We start from the raw sequence: 7,711 nt of genomic DNA on the forward strand, positions 1-7,711 counted from the left end.
ACAACTTCTTATCGCTTTTTACTGAAAATAATCATTTGAAAATAACTATTAAAACTTGTATGAGTGTCCATTGTTCAGAGGGAAATTACTGAATTTCTTATTCCAAAGAACTTTAGCAGAGATATTTTTGCTCTTAAAAGAGGCGTTTCTTAAAAGGGGAGGTTTGATTGTATTTCAGTTAATAAAGATCTATACAATATGAATCAATTAGAAATATATATCATAGAATTTACCATATAGTCTATTGTATATTTATTCGTACATGTTAAGCGATATGAACTTTTTTTGTCTGACATTGTTTTGAATCAAGATTAAAAGAATGACTGTGAGCTATTTTTTCAAATCAGGTACATTTCGAAGAAAGCCAATTTTGAGCTGAAAAGGCAAGATGGCTGGAAGAAGTTGAAGCAAACTGTGCTTCATAGTTCCAGTTTCCCAATCCTCCAAAACCTCGCACTCCTCAATGGAAAAAGAATATATGCCTTCCAAAACTTCTGAGCACACAGAAAGACATGACCGCTGACCGCCCAGAGAGACCATCTTAGGATGGTTTGCGCTCTTTAACGAGGGGAAAAGTCCTGAGCAATGATTTTGTATATAATATGTTTTCGAATAACCTTATTTTCTCTATTCTTTTTTTCTTATTTTCTCTATTCTAAAGCCAGAAAATGAACAATTAACCGTTTCGTATAGTGCGGTTCATATCCTCAAGGGGACATAGGATTTCCTGCAAGGCATATGCAGTGATTACTCTGCAAAATTAATTACAAAGAATTAGTTTAATGATAATATTTTAAAATTCATCATATGTTTAGATTATATCATTATCTTGCATGGAAAATGCTTTTAAATTTTTCATTCACACTATGAGTTTTGAAGCAAAAAACTCACACGTTAAATTTTGCCTCTGCATAAACAGGTGTTTCGCACGCATAATTATATGAGTAATTTTTACTTTACTAATGGCTTGTGCTTCCTTCTCAAGGATAAAATGTGAAATTTCAATGAACTATGGGTTCTAAGAAATTATGAAGAAAAGTATTTTTTTATTTTGAATTTAAAATTTTCAAATTTTTCACTTTTTTCAACACCTATAAACATAGTGAATCAGTCTGCATTCCTGGTGGTAAAATAATTGGTGCTGAAGCGATTCTGTAGTAACATTTATGGAAGCTCAACATTGTGTCATGTATAGAATGTTCTTGTGTTGCACATAATCCAAACCCCCATGAACACTGTGGATTCTTACCAGAAATAATTGCTTGATCTGAATAATTTTTATTTTTTTATTTTTTTACAGATGCATTGCTGTTGGGTAACACAGTTTGGAATAAAGATCTACATATCATTTATATTTATTTCAGTAACTTGTCTGCAATAAAGTGGTCCAATAAAATTCCAAATTTCCTGATCTGGTATTAAAGATTTTTCTGTAATACAAAATTTACTGGCTAAATGATCTAAAGTAGGATAGTAGTTGATTATATAGTGTAGAAACGTGTGGTAAAGTCTTGCTTTCAAAAGTGATGTACGTACATCTAAAAATACATAATCACTGTCGCTGTCAAGATAATAGTGATTGCGATTGCCAAGAAATAGAAAAAGTTGATGAGTATAATTATCTGAGTATAAAACAATACAACATGACCATAAATGGAACTCGCACTGTGATATTTTAATATAAAAAAACAGAATGTATGCAATACATTAGATTAGATTATATTTATTAATTGTATTAGGACCGTCGGCCTATTAGAATAGGTGATACAATAACAAACAAATACACATTTCTTTGTTACCCGGGCCGTGTCCGGGTGGGCCCATGCGTTAAGACGGCACTGACTAATGCCCCGAACTCCGAGCCAGATTGGGTTTTTTTGCTAAAACGTTATAATCGGGATCAATGAATTTCATTCAAGTATTTCAAAATATATATCTCGGTTTTAACTTTATGAATGGTTAGAAAAATTTAATTTTTTCTTCATCGGTTTTTTTTATTGTTATCAATGCACAAGAGCGACAAACAAAAAATTAGTTTTAGTCGCTTCACCATTCAGTTCCTTGAATTTTTCTTTTCCCCTCATTTTTATGGCAACCTGAGAAGAAGAGCAATTCCTTTGTCCAGTGCATTCGAAATCCCATCACCCTCCTTGTCAAACCACTTAATAGACGATGGAAGACAGCAACCGCGAGTTCAGTCCAACCGTAATCAGGGTGTTCAAACCTTTTCAATAGATGGTGGCAGCTTCACGGTTACCCCCAACCGTCCAAAAAAATGTGGATTTTCTCGGTTGCAAAAACCGCCACCAGTGGTTGCGGTTGTATCTGTGCGCTGACAGAATAAAACTATAGATGATGCCTTCCCCCCTCCCCAACCTCAACCGCCTGCAACCGCGCCGTAGTCAGTTCTCGGCCTTATTTTCAAAAGCGGACGTCCCAACTCTGCCCTAATGACGTAACCAAGCACATTTCTAGGCAGGTTATAAATTCTTTTGAAGAAAATTTATTGAATTTTTTCAGTGCTGTTTAAATCAAAAATACTTTTTAGGGACCGCGTAAAAAGATACAGACGTAGCCAGTGATTGATAAAGCTTACAATGTATATTTAAATTATTACATTTCATCTCTGCGAGAATTGGTATTAAATGATTGCTAGCTGACCCCCTTCCCGACAAGCGTTTGTTAGCTTTCGTGAAGAGGCCCGAGGAGGAGAAAGGTACGCCAAGATATCTGTATTCCGGTACTATACCGATCGTTGTGTTCTCCCATGACCAATTGTCATGTGAAGATAGTTTATCTCCTCTTCAAAAAACCATGACTTTTGTTTTATTAAAGTTCATTGTTAGCTTTAAACGCTTAAATCTATCAAAAATTAAATTTATTTTTCTTTGAAGATTGCATTTTGTATTCACGAGCAACACCATGTCATCGGCATAAAGTAAAATATGTATTTCTGTTCGATCATCAATGTTTATGCCAGGAATTTCTGCGTTTTGTAAAATATCTTAACTTCATTTATATAAATTGAAAAGAGATTTGGACTAAGTATTTCTCCTTGAAGAACACCAGTATTTATGCTAAATGACTGTGAATAGTCACTACCAATACGTATTTGAGCAGTCACACCGTCATATAAATCTTTAATCAGAGATACAAATCGGTAACTAAGACCATAGTTCTTTAATTTCTCCCAAAGTATATCACATGGGACAGAATCGAATGCCCTACTTAGGTCGATGAAAGCACCATAGACTTTTCTTCTTAAGAACTTATGTTAGAAACAGAAAATGCAGAAAGAACATAATGTTATTGAAAATTTTCACCAAGAGTGTGAGCGTGTGTCGGGGAGAAAGCCCTGATATATTCGTCTAAAATATTATCTAATCCCGGTGACTTTTAATTTTTTAATTTAAGTATAACTGAATTAATTTCTTCATATTCCATCTAAAATAGGATCTGCATGAAAAAAGAGATAATTTAAATTACAAATGGGTCGCATCTTTGAAAGTTGGGAAGAAAAATAATCAAGCCACATTTGCAACGGTATATATGGCATAGGGCTGTTTCTCCGTCGCGTGTACTTGTTGACTATATCCCAAAATTCAACAGAGGTTTTCACGGACACAAGTTTAAACATCGTATTCTGTAAATGCTCGAACTTTTTCATCTTAATTGTTTTCGAATACAGAGTTTTAGTGTGAAGGTATTCATTGAGATCTCGTTCAGTATTAGTGTTCCGAAAATTTCTTAGCAATTTTCTTAAACTCTTTCTGAGTGACTGACAGTCGTGATCAAGCCACGGATTTTTAATCTTACTTTTTATACCACCGCTCACCTTAAGAAGACCACAGTGGTGTGCTGAGGTCATCACAGCATCATTGAAAATATTAACGACATTGTCAAAGTCATGTGAGTTGAAGTACTCATCCAATTTTGAGGTGATTTCTCTGAGATTTTCATCTAACTTATCCGAGAATATCTCGTGACACTCTTCCCTCCAAGTCGAGCAAAAAAATTTTCGGGATGAATTTAAAGAGAAATTATTCGATTGATTTATAAAAAAAAGTTATGAGGGTCGGAAAATGATCAGAATCGGGATAATCCAAAATTTCCAGCCGAATAATATTAGTAAGTTAATACGGTGATACTGCTACATAATCTATTACGCTGTTCCCTTGCTGTTTCGCAAATGTAAAATGACATTCAAGGTCGCCCGTTATTCTACCATCAAGAATACTAAGGGAACATTCCTGCAAAAAATTCAGAAAAAGTCTCCCACTATTATTTTTAACACGATCACGTGAACAGTGCCTGACTTTGAGCTTTTCAGCAGCAAATCCACTCAAGCATTTGGGGGAAAAAATTACCATCTTTCCCTGCCCTTGAGAGTTAAAGTCACCACATAAAAATACCTGATTTCCTTTCTCAATCAAATCAAAAATAAGTAATCAGTAATCTTTATCACCCTCGCCTTCCGTTTACAAACTGCGACGATAATACCCCCCGAATATCGGCCAAAGTTATGGGATCTTGATGCCGGACTCTGGAAAACTTGAAAATTATGTGGAATTAAATTATTAGTATAAATAGTTGGTACCCATGTTTCGATCAAAATGAATACATCAATATCAGATATCTGGTATAGTAAATCTGTAATTTTTTAGTAAACCGTTAATGTTCCAAGAAAAGATTTGAACTGGTACACCATGATTATTATTTCGTATACACTGGTGATCTACAGATTTAGGTTGAGAGTAAAAGACATTACTGTTTATCACTGAATGGTCATAAGAAATGTTTGACAGAGGACGACCATTTACTCCAAATTTTGAGAATCGGATAACAACTGATTATTGAATTCGGTTGACGTCTGTGTTGATCACGATCACCCACGATTTCAACAATGCAATCAGAGCGACTATCAGACATAAATATGCGATCACCACAGTACATTTTGTTATAATTCAAACGAATATTAGTCTCACCTTTGTATTTGAGATCAAAGCCGGCACCGATGACCGCAGGCACCACGGGGAAATGGGAATTGCAAACGGATATAGCCTCTTTTTTCCTCGGAACCAAATATTTCTATAGGGAGAGGAAAAAATCGTTTTGCACACCCATTCAACACATGCGTTCAATTAACAATATTTTAGCTGTCGGTCTTTTTTCTACTCAGCGAAAAAAGAGCCGCTGATATCATACAATTAGTGTGCAGCCTGGCTGTTTTCCCTGGCTGTTCCTTGAATAAAAATATCTCCGCCCATGCTCTATATCCATTACTTTTTCATTACTTTATACTCATTTACTTTACTGCTGAAAATCATAAGGAATCTTATTGCTATTATGCCGTGTAAAAGGGATAAAAACCATCAATCAATCGTCTCATCAATGTAGTTAAACAATACAAAAAAGTCGCCGAGAAAATAAAACTTTAATTTGTGAAGAAAAAATACATAAATGACTTCAAATATATATATAAAAAGAAAAGATACACAACGTTTTAATTATCACCATGAAGTTATCGTCGAAAACACCAGAAAATCTGTCCGCTACTACTTCCAGAACGCATGTGAATAATCATTTTAGCATTTTATATTTACAGAAGGCAAATCTCAACGATGATTCTTGTGCATGAAAGAAGAGATGATTCGATAAACGAGATCAAACACTGATTGCATGCACCATGAAAATTGAGACAAAAATGTCTCGTGCACCTCTTTTGTGGACATACACGCATACACAAATTATACATAATGTTGTACAATGGAAAAGTGAAGGAAATTTTTTTAAGTAATTAAAAAAGTGTTTTAATTAAATCACTATATTTATTTTAATTTGCGTTTTTTTTTCATTACTTTTCCGCACTGCCAACGGTAAAAGCCACCATCCACCCCCCCCCCCCCCCTTACCCACGGAGAACCTATGAACTCATAGAACCAGAATCAGAATTTTAAGGTGATGTCTGGCCCTATTTCGAGTAATAGGTCACCAAAGAATTCATGTTTGAGAAGTCTGCACACTTTTCCAGACGTCTGGCTTGCTCATTATCCCCTAGGGTTGACAAAACAGAATTTTGCTTAAAAAAGGACACCATTAACCAAATGTCGTTGTCATTTTCTTCCCACTATTGTGATTTGCGTTGTGGTGTTCAAAATCAAAACCGGCACCACGGGAAAAGGGAATTGCAAACGGATATAGCTTCTTTTTTCCTCGGAATCAAATATTTCTATGTGGGGGAGGGAGGCATAGATATATTTGCGCCCCAGCGTTAAAGGTGGAGTCAACTAATCTAATGTATGTATTTATATAGGAATTGACATCATCATCATCATCGTGCCCCCAGCAATAATGACCGTGCCCCCCCCCCAGACTTCAAAGTCTATCTTCGCCTATGGTATAGAGCAGCTTTTTCAAAGTGTGCGTCGCTGCTTCTAGGGGCATCGCCAACCTTTATGTGAAGTGCCGTGGCGAGCTTGAGATATTGATTTGTGCACCTAGTTATGCTTTGAAGAAGTTACGGGAAAATATCTATTAATCTATCCTGAAGAGCCGCTGATAAATCATGAATTAGGCAAGGGAGCAGTGGTCGACAAAAGTTTGTGAATCATTGGTATAGGGAAAAGTGTTCCACTGAGAGAGGGGTTAACTTTACTAAATATTTGGGCTTGCCAATGCTAAAATAAGGCGAGATATCTCGTCAATGCCACTCAAAGGGTTGAGATCCGTCTGAAATCAGCGATGAAACGTAATGTCTCAAGTCTATTGCTGTGACTACCGTTGTGGTATTGAAATTCTATGATGTTCATTTTATTCTCATGCTTAATGGATACACAGGGTTTATGGGAAAGTCCCTTGGACGTGAAATGACTAGCAAACAAAAAGAGCTACAGCTATGCAACTCCTCACAAGGAAAGGGTATTTCTTCAAAAATTTTAATTAAAAAAATCGCTTTCAGTGCAATATTTGAGCTATGTTCAAATGATGATTAGTATTCCATTCAAATGATTGGTATTGCTTTAGCAACACGAGCAGATATGTTCCGGCGTCCCTGGATTCTGTATTACACCCATAGCTTCTACCATCCCAACCTCTTTAAATCATGATATTGCGCACTTCGGGAAAAAAACACTCCTATGGGTTTCTTAATCTTAAAAGTGTTTTGTGTTACTTCCCCGACTCCCTGTCTATTTCTAATCGAACTTCTGCAGTAGTTAAAAAGGGCATCGACGCATAATAGATTGAAACCTTTTTAAATCATAATTCAAAAATTACGAGCTTATTAAAAAAAAAACTGATTTTTTTTAAATTCGTAGGGTGGTCGTGTTGAGCTCATTCGTTTGCAAATACACTCATTGCTTTTTCTCTGTTTTTTTTTCTTTGCTTTTTTTTTAAAAATAAAACTACGGAAATGGTGTACTCGCTATGAAATCTCACTTTCTGATTTCGTTATTTCAGGTGAGGAAGGAATTCAGTATGGAATGTTGATGCTGATAATTTGGTGTTTATCATTGATGATGGTCTTATCTTGCTGCCTACGTTTAACTTTTTGGAAATTCCAAAACATTTTTGAAGCACGAAATGTAGAAATGAGTAACAAAATACAAATGTTCTCAAAACACGATTTTCACGCAAAATTAAGAGGTGAGCGGAATAATATGAAAGTTGCTTTGACGTGTACTTTCCTATATTTAATGTTTGAGTTACCATC

Source organism: Pholcus phalangioides, unplaced genomic scaffold (genome assembly GCF_987345545.1).
Source record: "Pholcus phalangioides strain wild (caught in Gottingen) unplaced genomic scaffold, Ppha-v1.0 ptg000011l_1, whole genome shotgun sequence".
In the NCBI taxonomy this organism is placed as follows: domain Eukaryota; kingdom Metazoa; phylum Arthropoda; class Arachnida; order Araneae; family Pholcidae; genus Pholcus; species Pholcus phalangioides.